General features: G+C 44.2%; 1 long non-coding RNA gene across 1 annotated transcript; it reads left to right on the top strand.

The window, feature by feature from the left end:
• Positions 1-404: 404 nt before the first annotated feature.
• Positions 405-3,533, top strand: LOC125548391. Its single transcript, XR_007301065.1, has 3 exons — positions 405-768; positions 2,122-2,190; positions 2,776-3,533. It is a non-coding gene; the product is annotated as an uncharacterized LOC125548391 (long non-coding RNA).
• The last annotated feature ends 18,018 nt before the right edge of the window (positions 3,534-21,551 follow it).

Here is a 21,551-nt window from a genome sequence, read left to right on the forward strand (position 1 = left end):
CGGGAGAAATACCCAACCAAGGGCAAATGAACTGCCGGGAATTGAATAACTGCCGGTAGAAGTACTTACAGGCAGAGAAACTGCCAGGAGAAGTTAACAAACGAGGGCACCCAAACTGCCGGCAACGATGTCCACTTGGCAGGTCATCCTATCTGCCGGCCCAACTAAACCGCGGCCTGTTGTCTGCCGGGAGTATATGCTACGCGTAACCAAAGTAGTTGGGCCGTTTCTAAAAAAAATAACTAGGCCAAGCGCGCTCGCGCGGGACAAAGGGCGCGTGAGATGGAAATATTCACAAGGGTTCCTTTGGTCGTCGGCTTGAGCCCCACCAGTTCTTCCCCAAATCTTGCAAAACCTAACCCTCAACCCTGACCACGCCACCGCCGCCGCCGCCACTGCCGCCACCAACCACTCGACCGCAGCGCCGGCTTCCTCCCCAAACACAGTCGCCGCCGACCGCCTAGTCGTCGTCGAGCACCCTTCACCGCCTCGTCCCCATCCCCCGCGCACCCAGCGCCTACTTCCTCCTGAGGAATGCCGCCGACCGCCCTCCATCCCCACCACAACAGCGACCTCCTCCACAGGTTTCCTCCCCCGAGCAGGCCTCCTCCTCCTCAAGCTTTCTCCCTCGAGCAAGGCCTCCTCCTCCACGAGCATCCTTACACGAGCACTAAGTTGGGCTGCCTCCTGGTTCCCTCACCCGAGCAGCGGACCTTCCTGTACGGCCCCTCTCCCGAGAAGCTCCACCTCCTCTACATCCTCCCCTAGGTGCAGCGCCGCCTCCTTGCTCACCGAGAGCACTTGGCTGGTGATATTTCAATTTTGCAAACTTTTGTTCCTTTTTTCTTCTGAGCAGTAACTAGAACGACTTCAGAAAGTGTTTGAGTTTGTATGTCACTACGTTCTGAAGATAACGACCAGCTTTGTCATCCGATAGCCCAAGTTTTGCTTATGGTGAAGAGATCTTCCATTGCAGCAAATGGATGCTCCAACTACGTAATAAATCAGCAAATCCCAGTAGGTGTACTGCATGCAAGCTTTCGGAAATTAAGTTTCAAGGTCGTGCTGCAAATATAGCTAGAGAACTTCTTTCTGTCTATTTTTCTGCACATGTAGACTGAAAGTGAAGTAACGCTTCTAGAGTTTAATAGTTTTAACTAGTGAATGTGTTAGTTTTATGAAAATAGATATATGGGGTTTGATCTGGAATTTTCTTCTGTAATTTTCTATTGCCAGTTTGCCACTGCTCCCAGTCATGTGATTCAGGAATTTAATTATCAGCAGTTGTCTATCATAGTAGAAATCCCTTCAAGTGTTGCAACCTTTATTATTGAATTGAAAAACATTTGCTTGATAATTTAATTTTCTAGAGTAAAATGAGAGCAATTGGGTTTTGTACTGTCGCCCCTACTGGAAATTGCATGGCATCATGACTTATTGAATTACCAAATCCCCTGTTCTTAAAACTATTTTTATTTAGCTTAATGCTTAAGAACAAATTCAACCAAAGCTATGTGCACGGAGATGGTAAATATCTTAAGATGTGCATGTGGTTCAAATTTTAGAAAATACCTACTCGCAGTGTCACATGCAAGTAATATGACCCTGGTAGTACAGTACCTTGTCATGCAGGGCCACGAGTAATATAAGACTATTGTTTTGTTGCTGATAATTAGAACGTTTGGATGCTCGTTGTTTAGGTTCTGCGTCTAGTTTGGTAGTAGTGCTGGTGTGTGTGGCTTAGTTACTGATGTTTTGAGGTACCCCTGGAGGGGGACGAACTTGAGATATGTGATTTTTCAGTAATGGAAATTGGGAGATATGCTCCCAAGTAGATTTTTTTAAAAAGAATTGGGTCATGGGGCTAGCTGACTACCATGCTCTTTTCTCCTATATGTAATTCTTACAAACTATTCCCTAATTTTCATTTGATGCTTTCACTGAAATAATATTTTGGATTGTTTGTTTTGTGATCAGTGTGCATCTTGTTTGTCCTCTCCACCAAGCAGCGTCGACTACTCCATACAAGCACATAAGCTTATGCCCTTATGAAGTTATGATTATATATTTACCAATGACTATTATGGTCGATAGCTTTAAAGTCGTTGCTTCTATATGCAGCTGAGAATGACTTATAAGTTCATGGCAAAAGTAGCAACATCAGTACGTAACCACAAGCAAGCTGAGGGGGTAATAATCTTGGTATTTAAGTCTTAGATTCAGTATTTTTCTTTTTGGATACATGAACATTGAAATTTATTTAGCATTTCGTTTCTTATATGCTTCATGCAAATAAAACTACAGTAAAATATGAGCCGAGATTTTGCTTGGCATGTGTATGTATGCATGCCCTGAATTTGCTTAGCATTTTTATGCATACAACTATTGGAAGCTTTTACATGTCCAGGAACTGAGCTTTTGCATGCCCTATGTTTTCTGAAGCTGAGTCTTTTGTTATTGGCTAGTACTTGAAACAGAGTCGCAGGCCTCCTGCCATATAACCATTTATGAAGTGCATATGTGATGCCTTATCTTATATTCCTACAAAGAGTCCAGTATTTTTTTCATGTGTAAAAAGTGGCTGACCTGGCATTACACTATTAAGTATTTTGTACACATCAGGAATCTTGTTGTAGATACACACTAAGCTGAAAATGTTGCTAGCAGAAATAGGTTTTCTGTTAGCTACGCATCTGGTTTAAAACATGGTATGACTACTTGCTTTGGAATAGTAACGCCTTGATATTATCTGATCCTATCTCATGCATATTTTAGTTATTTCTAGACAAAGCTTTAGGAACCGAGTTCACTACAACTCGAAGTCTTGTGCACGGAGGAGAATTGAGATATTTGCGCATTCTGTACTAGTCAAAAGGTATGTGTAGATATTCTGCTCATTCTAGTTCATGCTGCTACTTTATTAAGGTCTTCTTTTATGAGCCTCTACCTTCTGCAAATAATACGATTATTTAGTAGCCTGGTTTCATAGCTTTGAATCTCATGTGAATAAACTATATGTCTAGGTGTTTGCTGTTCTTTGCTTAACTAGATATCGAAGTATAGACAACAAGCTCATGTACAAGATGGCAATTATGATGGTTATTTAGTTTACTTCATTGGTTCTCAGCATATTAATTGATTGTAACGTTCTAGCTTTATTTAATAAGAAGATGTAAAAGAAACAACAAGTAATCTCCATTTTTTGTTCTACAATATAGATAGTTTACCAAGCTTATTAACTTATAGCAGATCTACTATCTTCTCCTTTCAGGTTGGCATCATGGTTGGAAGATCTTGTGTGCTACTCTCTACACGATGTTTCTTCTACATGATAGCACTTGACGTCTACATGATAGCACTTGAAGTCTACATGATGTTTCTTGTATTCATAGCTCAAACCATTTGTTTAGCTTAGTTTGAACAAAAACTATTATTGTCTTACATGTAAATAATGTTTACTAATGTAGCTGGATGCTACTGAACGCATGTACGAAAGTCAAAATACTAAGTGTTAGTCATTATGTGTTTGAGAACTGCCGTTGAATCTTGAGTGAATTCCTGAATGAATAGAAATCAAAAGAAATATAAATGCTACCAAATTCCTGTATGAATAGAAATCGAAAGCAACATATACACTACCAGGATCAGGAAAAGTGTCAGGGTAAGTAAAAAACAAGGGAAGACTATCTGCCAGGAATTGCATTACCGGCATATACTTCTATCTGCCGGGAAAACGAGGCTTCTTGGCAGTGTAACTGCCGGGAGATCTGTATCTGCCGGGAGATCTATTTCCCGGCAGCCGTTCTCGTGGCAGTTCTATCTGCCGGGAGAATGGCTGTCCCGGCAGTTTATCTGCCCTCTTAGGGGACTTCTTCCGGCGGATTGCATGCCGTTACATCCGTGTTGTGGTGTAGTGCCACTACAGCATAATGTCATATTCTGCAATGTCTTAACTATGAACAATGCCATATCATTCTACTATTATTTAAACCATCTATTTATTTTCCAATCTGAAATGGTATAAATTGACAGCACACTAACCATTGATACTTATGAGTTCTTGATCTGTAATCCAGTGGTGTCGTGAAGCTGCCAACTCCTTCACAATGTCATTTCCTCCCATGTCTTGACCTGAACAATACCATATTGTGTTAATGCAATTTTAAACTGTGTCACTTTATTCGTCAGTAAGAAATGTGATGAATTGTCAGCACTGATACTTTTATGTGCAAAACCTGTCATCTGTCTGCTTGTTTATCTTTCAGAGTGAGGAAGATATAAGTGTTGAACAAGCGCAGTCTCATCATCTTGGTCAGCTGCTTGCACTGCAGCTCCCTAGCAGGGCTTTCCTTTTTCTTCTTCCTTGTAACCTGGTTACTCCTTGTAATCAACTTGTTGTATCTGTTATTTTTTCAATAAAGTTTTGATCTGCTGTGGGGGTTTTGCCCCACAGTTCACAGTCAAAAAAAACCCTTTCTTGAACTCTATTGAAGTGTTGTCGGTTTTGTAAGTGTTCAAAATGGAGACATAGAGATTTGTAAAGTACATACAGACCTGAATGTGGCAAATCCGTTGACTAAACCTCTCCCTAGAGCAAAACATGATCAACACTAGAACTGCATGGGTGTTCGATTCATCACAATGTAACTAGAATATTGACTCTAGTGCAAGTGGGAGACTGTTGGAAATATGCCCTAGAGGCAATAATAAAATGGTTATTATTATATTTCTTTGTTCATGATAATTGTCTATTATTCATGCTATAATTGTGTTATCCGAAAATCGTAATACATATGTGAATACATAGACCACAACACGTCCCTAGTGAGCCTCTAGTTGACTAGCTCGTTGATCAAAAGATAGTCATGGTTTCCTGACTATGGACATTGGATGTCATTGATAACGGGATCACATCATTAGGAGAATGATGTGATGGACAAGACCCAATCCTAAGCATAGCTCAAAGATCGTGTAGTTCGTTTGCTGTAGCTTTTCCGAATGTCAAGTATCATTTCCTTAGACCATGAGATTGTGCAACTCCCGGATACCGTAGGAGTACCTTGGGTGCGCCAAACGTCACAACGTAACTGGGTGACTATAAAGGTACACTACAGGTATCTCCGAAAGTGTCTGTTGGGTTGGCACGAATTGAGACTGGGATTTGTCACTCCGTATAACAGAGAGGTATCTCTGGGCCCACTCGGTAATGCATCATCGTAATGAGCTCAATGTGACCAAGTGGTTGATCACGGGATCATGCATTACGGCACGAGTAAAGTGACTTGACGGTAACGAGATTGAACGAGGTATTGGGATACCGATGATCGAGTCTCGGGCAAGTAAGGTACCGATTGACAAAGGGAATTGTATACGGATTGATTGAATCCTCGACATCGTGGTTCATCCGATGAGATCATCGAGGAGCATGTGGGAGCCAACATGGGTATCCAGATCCCGTTGTTGGTTATTGACCGGAGAGTCGTCTCGGTCATGTCTGCATGTCTCCCGAACCCGTAGGGTCTACACACTTAAGGTTCGGTGACGCTAGGGTTGTAGAGATATTAGTATGCAGTAACTTGAAAGTTGTTCGGAGTCCCGGATGAGATCCCAGACGTCACGAGGAGTTCCGGAATGGTCGGGAGGTAAAGATTTATATATAGGAAGTCCAGTTTCGGCCATCGGGAAGGTTTCGGGGGTCGCCGGTATTGTACCGGGACCACCGGAAGGGTCCCGGGGTCCACCGGGTGGGACCACCTATCCCGGAGGGCCCCATGGGCTGAAGTGGGAGGGGAACCAGCCCCTGGTGGGCTGGTGCGCCCCCCCCTTGGGCCTCCCCTGCGCCTAGGGTTGGGAAACCCTAGGGGTGGGGGCGCCCCCCACTTGGCATGGGGGGAAGCCACCCCTTGGCTGCCGCCCCCTTGGAGATTGCATCTCCTAGGGCTGGCGCCCCCCAAGGCCCCTATATATAGAGGGGGGAGGGAGGGCAGCCGCACCCTTGCTCTTGGCGCCTCCCTCTCCCTCTGTAACACCTCTCCTCCCCGCTTGCGCTTGGCGAAGCCCTGCTGGGATCCTGCTGCATCCACCACCACGTCGTCGTGCTGCTGGATCTTCATCAACCTCTCCTTCCCCCTTGCTGGATCAAGAAGGAGGAGACGTCTTCCCAATCGTACGTGTGTTGAACGCGGAGGTGTTGTCCGTTCGGCACTTGGTCATCGGTGATTTGGATCACAACGAGTACGACTCCATCAACCCTGTTCTCTTGAACGCTTCCGCACGCGATCTACAAGGGTATGTAGATGCACTCCTCTCTCCCTCGTTGCTAGATGACTCCATAGATTGATCTTGGTGATACGTAGAAAATTTTAAAATTCTGCTACGTTCCCCAACGGTACATCCCGTAGAGGGCGATGAATCCCGAAATGTGTAGGATTGAGTTGGGGATTAGATGTGCAGTTGGATCCTATAGAATTCTAGCAAATCCCAGAGGAATGGGTGCATGAGGAATCCAAGACCCCGCAATAGGAAGGGGACAAAGAAAACTTGTTCCTTCCCATGGGGAATGGGGTGATTATCTGTGTGCGCTCGCCTCAAGCCAAGGCGAGTGGAAGTAAGATCTGAATCTGGCAAATAGCCTTGAGTAGCGAGTCGGTTCAATTGTAGATGGGTGACGGAACAACTTCCCCAGTCACCCTTGAGAGGTTCGTGGGGGCGCTTCGACGAACTTGCACTGCTTGCCATTGCCAGAGCTTTCAAGCTAAGCTTTGAGGTGAAAGTAATGTGCTGGGGCGAGATGGGGAAAAGTTATGGTAAGGCCTCTGTTGTGGCCTTAGCTGATTAAATACCCATTAAACCAAGAGAGGGGAGATGCTTCGACATCCAGCCATAAGTGCGCTTGTTCCCTAGATTGCACAAAGATAATGAAAAATCATAAAATAATAACCAAAGGTCCACATATGGTGGGACCCATGCTGAATTCCTGATGAATGTCTTCAAATTACATGAAGTGAAGTCCACCTAGTTCGATGTATGTAGATGCTCGGACTCTTGTAGAGGAAACCAAGGATGTTTTGAAGATCCTAAAGTCGAACTTGAATCAGTAAAGGAGGAACTCGCCTGCCAAGACGACGATGTCAAGCCAAAAATATCATGCCGAATACAATGGTCTGAGGATGGAACTGTCGTCCCTGGCTTCGAAGACCAGTTCAGGGGCTACTGACGGTGTCCTGGACTAAGGGGTACTAACCTATACGACCCACAGTCCACGGGCCGAACTTACGGCCTATCGATCTACACAAGGAAGGACTCTGAAAGCTATGAACCTCGGCGTAATCAAGATGGAAACCTCCAAAGACTTGCGTGTACAATAAGGGTGGCTCACCAGCCGACATAATTAATTGGCAACCGGCCATATGTGTAACCTAGGTACCCTCGGTGTGTATATAAGCCATGGGTTTTAGTCTCTAGAGGCACGATTACCAGATTTAGGGTTTAGAGCACAATCATACAAGACCTAGCAGATTTCTGAGATTGATATATTGGACTGATAAGGTATCAACTTTTTTTAGATCTCACAGCTATCAACTAGGTTGTGGCCTGCCCAACCCGGATTTTTTTTCACGCTTAGAACATGCCCAAACCAGTTTTTTTGAGAAAAATATCTGGTCCATCTTTAGTTTTTTTACAAGAACTCCCAGACCAACCTTTTTTCTGTCTGCCCATACTAGGTGTAAATCTTTCAAGAAGAGGTATGGATTTGAGCCTTAAAGGAACTTTTAGTATTCTTTTCTATAGGTTGGCCCGCCCAACAAATGGGTTGTAAATTCTAAAGTAATAAAACAAATGGGCTACATGCCTGTCACATATTTTGAGGTCGAAATTTGGGACCCAAAGGTTGAGGCCTATCAACTTAGTCAACAAATAATTCTGTGAGTCGTAGCCATTGGATTGACATCTGAAGGTTGTCGTGCTTTTCAATCTCTCGTTTTCTTTCATCAGCCGCCCAAATCAGCACTAGCGGAACCGACTGCTCCTGCGTCATAGGGGGAGGCCATCCAACCCAGTGAACAAAATGTCCACTCCATTTCAAATGGATCTTTTACAAAAATGAGAGAAATTCATGCAAACTGGATGCTATTTATTAAATTTCGATACATTTACTACCAAAATCACAAAATTTGAGAAAGTTCAACTAAACCAAATGAAATTTCAACTTGATATAAACTATTCATGGCCTCTGAGGCCCCCTGATACCTCCGTCAGCATTCGGTTCATCATCATCGTCCTTCCAGCAACGAACGGCCTCCCAACGGTCACGACATCTGATTTGTCACCGGTGTACACTTGTTGTGCAGCTGCTCCGCCTCGTGCAGACGACTGACTGTGTCAGGCTGCTGGTGATCGTCGAGCGTGGACACCTGCCCGCGCCCTTGCCGGCGAGGGAACGAGGGGGAGAGCGCTCGGACTCGGGCAACCTGATCTTGTAGAGTTGATCGTTAATCTGGTGTTGGCTGCGGGCGGACGTTGGTGTGATAGTCCTGGACAGCCGTAGGCGCAGGCCAACATGAGGTCTGAGTTGGTGCATGCCTAGTATGGTGCCACATTTGACGCCGCGAAGGATGAACAACGCGCCACGTTGTGTTGCTCCCGACGCTGATCCTCGGCTGCCACCTTGTCAGTCGTCGTCGTAGTGTATGAGGACGTGGTGTCGTTGCTGCGACCGAGTAATTAAGGAGGTGGAGACACCGACCCCTCCTTGACGCACCAGTCGCCCGGCAGTGAGGGCGCCATCGGAGCACAGTCGAAGAGCGGCTGCTGGAGCAGCAGCTCGAGCTTCCGCACGTACTTCTTGTCTGTCTGTGTGACCTCTGTGAGGAGGGATGGATACTGCTGCTCCTCTCGTTGTCGGAGGTCACCACCTCCTCCTTGACCGTGGGAACTGACGGGCCTGAAGACCATGGGCGGCGATGCCACGACCCCGAGGATCCACCTGCCTGCGTAGAGAACCAATAGGAGCCACTGCTGGACTTTCCCATCTCTGGGGTGTGTGGAGAAGAGGCAGCGGTGCGCGAAGTGGAGATGGGGTTTGCTGGCGAGGCTGGTCTGCTTAAATAGCCGGGCTAGGTGGAGCGACTCCACTTCAATGATATCGTAGCGGCCAGAGTAGGCTTCTCATTTTCGTGTTCACATTGAAGCGGCTTAGAAAGCCGTCCAACCATGTCAGTCTGACTAGAAGGAATGCAGGTAGGCGGCCATCAAGTCGTGTTCGCTCTACACTGCAGTAAATGCACAACAAGACTTCTAGAGCGGAATCATGGTGAGGGTTTTGGGTGGGTCCGTCAGTCAGGCGCCTATGTGGCGGATGTTTGGACGCGCGCAAACCTCCTACTTGTCTTCTTTTGGGTTGTGGGTTTTCAGACTCCTAACTGATCGATGAACTCTTGATATATGATGTTGGACGACAAAAAATGTCTGGAACAGACCACACGATACAAACATTTAGGGACGTTTTTTATGCACCGTGTTGGGATTGCCCTTAGGGTGATCGTAGTGGGAGTATCATAGATACTACTCCCTCCATTCCAAAATATAATGCGGTCGCGCTTTTCGAGGTTCAATTTTGACCATAAATTTAACCAACGAGACCAACTGCGGCGGGAGAAAAAATTATATAATTGAAAACTTCTTTTGAATATGAATCACTCGTATAACTTTTGCTCCTGCCGCAGTCGGTGTTGTTGATTAAATTTATAGTCAAAGTTGAAGTGCGGGAATAGAGGAAACATTATATTTTGGAACCAAAGGCGAAGGACGAAAAAAAATTAAGGTGTGGCAAAGTCTTAAGCAAAGATATTTTTTTGATACAAATCAAAAGCGTCGATACACACTACGAACGAATAATAACCAAATACCATAGTTTAAAAAGCGCTAGACCTTAATTATGTGTTTTGCCACTGTCTTACTGATCAAAGCGCATGCTTATGCATAATTATACGCTAGACGTTTTGCTATCGCCTGGAGCTTAGGCGCACTTAAGCCCTCGCTTAAGTGTGTCTTTTTTAACTATGCCAAAGACAATTAAAATGTAGACATGTTTCAATCGTTTGTGCTATATCTCAGGTGCGTGAAGTTTTGCTGGGTTGGCCGGTTGAGGAAACTTTTCTTCATGTCAGTCACTTATTTTGGATATTGAAAAACTACCTAAAACATATACTTGTATATAGATAAATGTAATGAAGTTTTCAACGGCCAGCCGCCGCCGTCGCACTAGCAGCTTGGCTTTGTTTTGTGCCTCTCGTGCGGAGTTCATGTGCGTCTCTGCTCCGTGCCTGCCGCGCTCAATGGAAACTGACCACCTGGCCCATCAGTCTAGCGGCCACCCTCTTTCTCTTTTTAGCGTTTTTTGCCAGCGGTCAAATGAAACGAGAGACAGCCGAGCCGATTGACGCATAGGTATAGATTATTTTTGCTCAAAAATTAAGGTATGGCAGCCGCCATACCTTGCCCACTGGAGTCCTCCGCCACTGTTTGGAACGGATGGAGTATCATGCATGCGAAGTAAATAATGTTGATGATATGGCATAGATTTAAATGAAGAAAGAGATGGTTGAGTATCATATTATGATACCATATCATAATAAATTATATGCTACTATGTGTCATGCATGCCAAAAAATGAGACCACATATGATACTAATACTACAAATATAATATAATACACTAGTATGATACGCATGATACTAGTGTATGATACTCCTCACTACAAGTAGCCTTATATAATACTCTCTCCGTTCACAATATAATATGTTATATTTTTTCTAAATCAATTTGGGTCATATATGTTCTATTTTTTCTAAATAAATCAAATGCATATAGACCCGGTAAAATAATAATAATGCATATAGACATATTTTAATGTGTTTGTGATGGGAGTACAAGTTTAGGGATCCATTGGCTCTCATAAACAATCCGCCCATACGAGACTTTTCTCCAAGATCTTAGGGTCCCCTCTTTAAGCCAAAAAGCAAAACACTGCCGAGCTGGCCATCAATCAGCTGCTGACCGTCTCATGCCGAAGGGACCCAACACGCACGCGCCCATGGTGTAGTGTGGAGACGGTGGGTGTAGGTACGGCGGATGCACTCATCCACCGAATACGCCGCCATCATTTCCGGCCGCCGCCATCAGTTTTACTCCTACTCACTCGTGCGATGAGATAGTCCTACGTCAATGTATCGTTGAGACAAGAGAACAAAAATTCTTTTTTTGCGGGGAGAATTACTCGGTAGGAGCCTTTTTTTTCTTTTTTGAGGATCGGTAGGAGCCTTTTGACATGTGGGAAGTGTCGGACGAGTCCTGTTGACCGTTCTCTAGCGAAAAGAACAGCACACTTATCAGATATATCTTCTACCTGGTGTCGACGAGGTTGCTAAACAAATTTGTGACAAACATGGCCGATGTAGCGGGAAAGTGCACTTTGATGAGGTTGCGGCGAAGTCGAAGTCGTAGGATCTTAAGTTTTTGTCCGATTCTTCTCAATAAATTGAGCAGATTTTTAGCCATTTGTTTTTTTCTCTTAATGAAATTTTGGTAGCTCTTTTGCTAACTTTCAAAACAAGTCATAGAAACTGGTAACGCCACCCAGAAGCTAGCCCAAACTTGTGTCCTAATAAATTCTAGAAGTACATTTTCTCTCCTTTTCTGTGGGGAAAGAAGTATGTTTCCTTGTCACAGAGTCATACCAAATACACTACTTTACCGATGTGGAATGGTAATTCTACCCGTTGATGATTGGACACATATTTTTTTTATTCAACATCAGTACAGACAAGCGCTCATATAGACGCGCATACACTCATCTCTATAAACACATACACGCACATCCTACCCTATGAGCACCACATTCTCTCTAACCATCTAACCACAGGTTGGTTCGCAATGATTGGACACATAGGTCAATAGCTATTACTACTGCGTGTTCTGTTATTTTTTCTCACAATAAGTATTTATAAGTTATTGACTGAATTTGTAATTTGGGTAAGTCAATTTTCTGAGAGACTGATGGTCAGAGGAGGAAAGAAGCTGGAGGGAAAAGAAAAAAGGATGGCGATTGAATCTTAACCTATTGGCTCAAAAAATTGACTTACCCAAAATAAATGTTTAGGTGGTTTACATATATGCCAGCCCCAATTTTTCTGCCGAAAGTACTATGTATTTTGTACCATTGCATAAGATGGTAACTTTTTATTTCACCTTAACTTATTTAATTTTAATCATTGCATATTTTTCTATGCACGTGACCATTACTTGCAAGATTTTCTTTTCTTTTCCATAGAAGGAGGATAAAAAAACCCGAGCTCTGCTTCACTGCGATGCACACAGTCTTAATTTTCCAAATATGCATCCTACAAAAGATATTGTCCATATTAATTAGATCCGCATACATATTAACCGAGAGAACATCCGTAGGATGTAAAAAACCATTTCAAAGAATCGAGTCCGTTAGTTAGGTTGATCACTATTAACCTACATACTAAATCGAGCCAAACAGCCCACTTATCTTCGATGAAGGCTTGCCGAAACTGAACATTCAAAAGATCAGTCCCTCATACTATAGAAACAGATTTGCAAAGCTAATGGCATATGTCATCTGACCAAGTATCGTCCCAGAGCCTCTACGCACATCACCAACTTTAAAACTAACATAAACTTTACCCGCATCAAAGTGATTCAAAAGGGGGAGTCTATTGATTTTGCCAAGACATGGGACAAAGTTTTGGAGTGTAGATATTTTATTCCGCCAACAACTCCAGGTGCACACCCTTCATCATCTTATATAGCCATTTTCTCAATAAGAATTTAATCCTATTCCCAAGTTCTTCGATTCTCGGTCTTCTTTGGTCTTTTGGACTGCAGAGAATACCCCACTTCGCCAAGCAATACTTTCTCACTCTACTAGAAGAATTTGGAGCAGTGATAATCTAGTATCTTTTGTAACCCCTTTTGGCATTTCAGAGAGAGAGAGAGAGAGAGAGGGAGAGACAGAGCATACAATAGGTAGGCAGATGAGTACACAGTTGACAAGAACTAAACATCCCTTGTAAGGCATCAGTTTTTCCTTCCAAAAACTAAGCTTCTTTTCAAATCGGTCTCTAGTAGACAACCACTCTTTGTTAGGATGTTCTTGAAAGTGAATAAGTATCCTGAGATACCTAAATGGAAACTTACCACCCTCACAAGCAAAAAGTTCTTTATAAATATGCACTTCCTCTTCGACGCATCCGAGGCGGAAGAGTTCACTCTTATGGAAGTTTATATTTAGACCCCAACAGTTTCTCCAAGAGATAGAAAACCATGAAGATAATAATGGCATCCACATATCGGAGAATGGATACACCTCTGTCCACCAAATCCTGGTTAGTCCACCCACCTGATCCTCCCACCTAGTCATTTCTATGAGGCTATCAACAGATATGCAATTATGCTAAAGAGAATTGGTGACATAAGGTCTCCTTGCCAAATTTCCTTCTTGGTTTGAAAGTAATGCCCAATAACATTATTAAATTTAGCCCCAATCCTACCACCCAGAAAAAAGTCTCCACATTCTTCCTCCATGCATGATCCACCTTTCATATGTAGAGCTTGTTGCAAGAAAGGCTGAGGGAGTCCTGGATTAAGGGGTCCTCGGGTGTCCGGGCTATTTGGTATGGGCCGGACTGATGGGCCATGAAGATATAAAGCGGAAGACTTTCCCCCGTGTCCGGGTAGGACTCCCCTATGCATGGATGTCAAGATTGGTGTCCAGATATGTAATTTCCTTTCTCTACAAACCGACTCCGTACAACCCTAGGCCCCTCCGGTGTGTATATAAACCGAAGGGTTTAGTCTGTAGAGGCAATCAGAATTCATACAGTCTAGACATCTAGGATTTATCCATTATGATCTTGAGGTAGATCAACTCTTGTAACCCCTATACTCATCAAATACAATCAAGCAGGACGTAGGGTTTTACCTCCATCAAGAGGGCCTGGACCTGGGTAAACATCGTGTTCCCTTTGTCCCTTGTTACCTTCGATCCTCAGACGCACAGTTCGGGACCCCCTACCCAAGATCAGCCACTTTTGACACCAACATTGGTGCTTTCACTAAGAGTTCCACTGTGTCATTGGCAGAAGGCTTGATGGCTTGTTTGATCATCGACAATGATGTTGTTTCCGGGGAAACCTTCCTCCCTGGTCAACTTTTCGTGTTTGGCAGCTTCGCTTTGCGTGCCAATTCAACTGGTCACCTTGAACAGATCGATAGCTACGTCCCTGGTCCTCAGATCAGGTTCGGAAGCCTGAACTATATCGCTGATATCCGAGGAGACTTGATCTTCGAAGGGTTCTCGGCCTCGACCGCTGTTCCTCATCTACAAGAAGGAAACCCGTTGGATCCACCATCAGGCTCCATTCAAGGATCAACTATCGTTCCTTCCCTGGCCTTAGATCCTGAGCGGACCACCCTGTCCGAAGACGGGAGTCTGAACCCCGCCGGATCCTCTCCTACTATGGAGCTCCCTGCCGGAGACCCAGAGGTGATCATATCATCGGCAGGCCTGGAATCAAACAGGACTCTCCCTGTCATCGAGAAGCCGGGCTCACCCCCGGATGCTAACTCCGAACTTTCCGGGCCTGCGTCCATTGACCACAATCAGGTGACATTTTTGATGCCCAGCTCCGCAGGTCCTCGGTCACCCGTCCAGCCTTCGCTCCTAAACGAGGCTCTGGACTTAATGTGACCCCTCGCCATTACAGAAGTATCACCTCCGAACTACGCCCAGCCCGAACTAGGGGCCAAGAGCAGGGAATTTTGCGTCCCACCCACCACCCACTTAATAGCCATTGTCGAGGACTTGACCGACATGCTAGACTACGCCTTCGACGACATCGACGGTATGGACGATGATGCCGGAGCCAAACCAGGCCAAAACCCGCCTATCACTGGGCGTTGGACGGCCACTTCCACTTACGATGTGTATATGGTGGATACCCCCGAAAAAGGATGACGACAGCGCTAAACATCCGATTGAGGACAAGCCTATCGAGGCACCACCAAAACGCCGACGTCAGCGGCACCGCTCATGACCGCGTCGCGAAAAGGAAATCAATACCGGCACCAGAGATAATGACACTCCGAAGGATGCCGAAGACTCCGACTACTCCATCGAGCCTGTTGTTGGCCAGGATGAGTGGGAAGAAGGACAAGTCAACCCAAACAAACCTGTCGATCGCGAGGATTCGGAGGATAGTAATTATCTACCGATCTCCGAGGAAGATGTTAGCCTCGGTAACAAAGATTTTATCGTACCAGAGGAACCCCTCGAGCAAGAACGCTTCACGCGACAACTTATTGCCACTGCGAGGAGCCTCAAAAAGAAACAACAGCTTCAAGCCGAACAATATACGCTCAACGATAGATGGACCAAGGTCTTGGCTGCCGAAGAATACAACTTTGAGCGCCCAACAAAAAGCTACCCGAAGCGCAGGCTCCTACCACAATTTGACGACGAGGCCCTTGAGCCAACACCGTCAAGATATAATCATGCTGGCGAACTAGACCAACCACCACATGGATGGGACAAAGCTGTGATATGTCTCCATCGTATCTACTTTTTCTCATGCTTATCCTCTTGTTTTGGACTCTAATTTGCATGATTTGAATGAAACTAACCCCAGACTGACGCTGTTTTCAGCAGAACTACCATGGTGTTGTTTTTGTGCAGAAATATAAGTTCTCGGAATGGAACGAAACTTTTTGAGGATTTTTTATATCAAAAATAAGAATTTCTGGAGCCAAGACCCACCAGAGAGGGGCCCTTGGGTGGGCACAACTCACTAGGGCGCGCCCCCTCTCCTGGCGCGCCCAGGTGGGTTGTACCCACCTAGTGGCCCCACTGATGACCCCCCTGATACTATAAATTCACATTATTCTAGAAAAAAATCAGGGAGAAGGAATTATCGCGATCCACGAGACAGAGCCGCCTCCAAGCCCTGTTCTTCCTCGGGAGGGCAGATCTGGAGTCCGTTTGGGGCTCCGGAGAGGGGGATCTTCGTTCTTCGTCATCACCAACTAATCTCCATCACCAATTCCATGATACTCCCCACCGGGAGCGAGTAATTTCTTCATAGGCTCGCTGGTCGGTGAGGAGTTGGATGAGATTCATCATGTAATCGAGTTATTTTGATTAGGGCCTGATCCCTATTATTCACTATGTTCTTAGATTGATGTCGCTATGACTTTGCCATGCTTAATGCTTGTCACTTTGGGCTTAGGTGCCATGATTTCAGATCTGAATCGTTTATGAATTCATCATTATATCCATGTTTTAGATCCGATCTTGCAAGTTATAGTCACCTACTACGGTTATGATTCGGCAACACCGGAGTGACAACAACCGGGCCCAGTCCCGGTGATGACCGTAGTTTGAGGAGTTCATGTATTCACTATGTGTTAACGCTTTTTTCCGGTTCTCTATTAAAAGGATGCCTTAATATCCCTTAGTTTCCAATATGGACCCCGCTGCCACGGGAGGGTAGGACAAAAGATGTCATGCAAGTTCTTTTAATAGAGCACGTATGACTATTTACGGAATACATGCCTACATTATATCGATAACTGGAGCTAGTGCCATATCGCCCTAGGTTATAATTGTCTCATGATGAATATCATCCAACAAGTCACCGATCCAATGCCTATGAATTTATCTTATATTGATTTTGCTGCGTTACTACTGCTATCATCACTGTTACACTTGCTACAAATTACTGCTATCATTGTTACTGTTACCGTTACTACTGTCACTACTATCAAAACTATCAAACTACTTTGCTACTGATCATATTGCTGCAGATAATTAATCTCCAGGTGTGGTTGAATTGACAACTTAGCTGCTAATACCTTCAAATATTCTTTGGTTCCCCTTGTGTCGAATCTATAAATTTGGGTTGAATACTCTACCCTCAAAAACTGTTGCGATCCCCTATACTTGTGGGTTATCAAGACCTTTTCTGGCACCGTTGCCGGGGAGCATAGCTATATTTGTTGAGTCACTTGGGATTATTATCATATTATCACTATGAAGAATCCAAAGGATCCTAATACTAAGATATTTCCCTCAAGGACGAGGGGAGGTAAGGAACTGCCATCCAGTTCTGCTTTAGATTCACCTTCTGTTATGAGTAAACTTGCAACACCACCACATGCTATTATTTCTGATATGTCGCAATTTATTGATGATTCTAGTTCTACTATGAATGATGCTTATGATGATGCTAGTACCTTGCTTGATAATGATGATGTGCCACTTGGTGAATTCCTTGATAAACAAATTGCTGGAGTTATACAACATGATGTTGTTGAATCTGATGATGAGCTTGGAACTGAAACTCCTGAAACACCTGCTAGAACTAGCCTTCCTAGATATGAATTGCCTAAGGTATCAGAAGGTTATGTTATGAGTGAAGAAGCAACTAGAGATATTCTTGCTTGCAATGATAGAGATGATCTAGAGAAACTACTACAGAAGTATAAAGAAAAATCCCTGAATGCTAGAATGAAATGTGATCCTAAGTTTGCTACTTCACCTATCTGTATTGCTGATAAGGATTATGAATTCTCTGTCGACCTAGAGTTAATTACTTTGGTTGAATCTGATCCTTTCCATGGTTATGCAACTGAAACTGGTGTGGCACATCTTACTAAGTTGAATGACATAGCCACCCTTTTTACACATGATGAGAAAAATCGTTATTACTTTATTCTCAAATTATTTCCTTTCTCATTAAAGGGTGATGCTAAATCTCGGTACAATACTCTTGCTCCTGGTTGTGTGCATAGTCCCCAGGATATGGTTTATTACTTTTTTGAAAAATATTTTCCTGCTCATATGAAACAATCTGCCTTACAGGAAATATTTAACTTTGTGCAAACTAAAGAAGAGAGTCTCCCACAAGCTTGGGGGAGGCTTTGCCAGTTACTTAATGCTTTGCCTGATCATCCTCTTAAGAAAAATGAAATACTTGATATCTTCTATAATGGACTAACCGATGCTTCTAGGGACTTCCTAGATAGTTGTGTTGGTTGTGTTTTCAGGGAACGAACTATTGCTCCAGCTGAAGAATTATTGAATAACATATTGAAAAATTATTATGATTGGACTATTCCTCAACCACCACCTAAACCCACTCCGAAGGAGAGGGGTATATTATATCTCAGTCCTGAAGATATGCAAGAGGCAAAGAAATCTATGAAGGAGAAATGTATTAAAGCCGAGGATGTTAAAAATTTACCTCCTATTGAAGAAATACATGGGCTTAATACACCACCACTGCCTAAGGTGGTAGAAGTAAATTCTCTTATGAAGTTTAATGAAAATGATAATACTCACAATATGCATCCTAGTCAATGCCTTTATGAGTTTGAAAACTATATTAGAAAAAAATATCACTTCAATGCAAATGTTATGAAACAATTGAAATACAACTATGATATGATTGCTCGCTTGAGTGACTTGTAATTTAGAATATCAAATGATGTTAGAGGTGTTGGAAAACATGCTTCTATGGTTCAAACTCAATTAGAACAAGTTGCTAAATCTCAAAGAGAATTACCTGATGAAATGAATCATAATACGCATGACTTTGCTGTTAGAGTTGCAACTAGAGGAGTTAAAATGACTCAGGAACCACTTTATCCCGAGGGACACCCTAAAAGAATTGAACAAGATTCACAAAGGGATAACACTAGTGCACCTAGTCCTTCTAGGAAGAAAAAGAAAAATAAAAATGATAGGACTTCACATGCTTCTAGTGAACCTGAAATAGGAAAACCTCCTGATAATGAAAATGAAGTTTCTATCTCTGATGCTGAAACTCAATATGGTAATGAACACTCACCTAATGAAAAAGATAATGATGAGGTTCATGAAGGATCTCAACCAACCAATGATAAAGAACCAGATAATGATGTTGAGATAGAACCACCTGTTGATCTTGATAACCCACAACCTAAAAATAAAAGATATGACAAAAGAGACTTTGTTGTTAGAAAACACGGTAAAGAAAGAGAACCGTGGGTTAAAAATTCTATGCCTTTTCCACCCAAGTCAACTAAAAAGAATGATGAAGAATTTGAACGCTTTGGTGAAATGCTGAGGCCAGTCTTTTTGTGTACTCGCTTGACTGATATCTTGAAAATGCCTCCTTATGCAAAGTATATGAAAGACATCATCAAAAATAAGAGGAAAATACCAGAAGCTAAAATCTCCACTATGCTTGCTAATTATACTTTTAAAGATGGAGTACCTAAAAAACATGGAGATCCGGGAATACCAACTATACCATGCTCTGTCAAAAAGAAATATGTGAAAAATGCTTTGTGTGACTTAGGAGCTGGTGTTAGTGTTATGCCTTTCTCTTTATATAAAAGACTTGACTTGAATAAACTCACAGTACTGAAATTTTCTTGCAAATGGCAGACAAATCAACTGTCAAACCTATCGGTATATGTGAGGATGTGCCCGTTGTTGTTGCTAATGTTACTATTTTGACAGACTTTTTTATACTTGAGATGCCCGAGGATGACAACATGTCGATTATCCTTGGTAGACCCTTCTTGAATGCCGCAGGGGATGTTATTGATTGCAATAAAAGCAAGGTCACTTTTCATATTAATGGTAATGAGCATACGGTGCACTTTCTGAAGAAACAATTCCAAGTGAATTGTATTAATGTTATTGAAAAATCTCCGACAATCACTATTGGAAGTTTTCAAATACCTCTACCTACTGTCAAAAAGAAATATGAAATGCTTATTGTTGGGGAAATGCAAATCCGTATTGAGGTAACTTAGTGATTTATGGAAGTTCTTCGGTTTCATGCTAACCGAAAGTGGTTGTTAATAAGACTTGATCAACCTTATTAATGGATCATTTTTGAATAGTATGAAGTTGATGAATTTAGTAAGCACTACTTTCTGTCCCTACTTTTTATTCTATGTTATCATTAGTTAAATAAAATAAAATGCCATGTTTTGTCTGTTTTCTGAATTTCCCGTGCATAAAAAATAACGCAAAAATAAAAGTTCTCAGAATGCCCTGAAAATTTTATATGATTTTTTCCTGAATATTTAAGAATTTTTGGTGCAAAAATAACCAGATGGGGGTGCACCAGGTGGGCAAAACCCACCTGGGCGCGCCAGCACCTCCTGGCGAGCCCTGGGGGTTGTGGTCCCTACGTGGGCCCCCTCACTTATCTCTTTGTCCCACATTGTCACCTACCTCTGTCGGATGTGGGGCTCCGGCTAACCCTTAAGGTTCGAACACTTGGGTGCGCGCGAAGTCTTTCCCTCCTACCGATCTACGCTCTAGCTCGCTAAGATCTTGCGGACGGACTCGACGAACTCACAACACAGAAAGACACGGGGTTTATACTGGTTCGGGCCACCGTTGTGGTGTAATACCCTACTCCAGTGTGGTGGTGGTGGATTGCCGCTTGGGCTGATGATGAACCATACAAGGGAAAGAACAGCCTCCTGAGGTTGAGGTGTTCTTGTGCTTTCGGCCTTGTGTCTATCTCTGGGTCTCATCCCCCTACTATGGTGGTGGCTAGTCCTATTTATAGAGGCCTTGGTCCTCTTCCCAAATATCGAGCGAGAAGGGAGCCAACAATGGCGGGCTAATTTGAAGCGGGACAGCTAGTACGAGCCATCCTGACAAAAGTAGTCTTCGCCTGCACAAAGCTCTGGTAGTGACGCCGTCTTGGGCTCCATGATGACCTCCGTCTTGCAGTCCATGGTCTTGGTCTTGTTGCACCGAAATGGCAACCTTTGCCTGATGCCTCGGTACTCCGTTGCTGCGCTTGCCTCCTTTGCACCAAAGAGGAAACAAGGACGCTGCGCGTGCTGGCGCCCGCCTAGTGTCGATCGTCATGGCTCACGTCACAAGAGCCTCGTGAGGTTTGCCTCGCCTTGACATCTCCGCCCCTCGCGAGCCTGCCTGACTAGGCCGCTCGGGAGGAGGTCTTGCGTCGTCCGCCTCGCGAGGCTTGGACCCTTGCGAGGGTCTTGGATGCTTTGTCGATGAAGATGGGCCGTATGGCCTGCTGGCTCCGCCATGCCGGGGGCCGCAGGCAGGCAAGTCTGGGGACCCCCGTTCCCAGAACGCCGACAGTAGCCCCCGGGCCCAAGGTGCGCGCGGGCTTGGCTTCGCGGCGAAGCCAAGGGTCAAGTTCGGAGCATCATAGGCCCCCAATAACCTACGGCCTCGGTTGATGCGTGGTGGTTGATTGGACGTGGGAGTCTCCGCTTCCCCACGCAGCCTTTGAATCCGCCTGGCTATGCGGCCCCGCTTCTTGCACAATTATTCTTCCCTCTCCGCGCCCGGCTCTTCCAATCTCCCTGCTCCTTCGACGTCCTACTCCGCCTTCCCAATCCAACTTGCACTCCGCCGGCTTCACCGCCATGGCGCCTAAGCAAGCCAAAAAGGGGAAGAAACCTCTGTCCTCGCCAACTGCGTC

This window comes from Triticum urartu, chromosome 3 (genome assembly GCF_003073215.2).
Source record: "Triticum urartu cultivar G1812 chromosome 3, Tu2.1, whole genome shotgun sequence".
Taxonomy (NCBI): domain Eukaryota; kingdom Viridiplantae; phylum Streptophyta; class Magnoliopsida; order Poales; family Poaceae; genus Triticum; species Triticum urartu.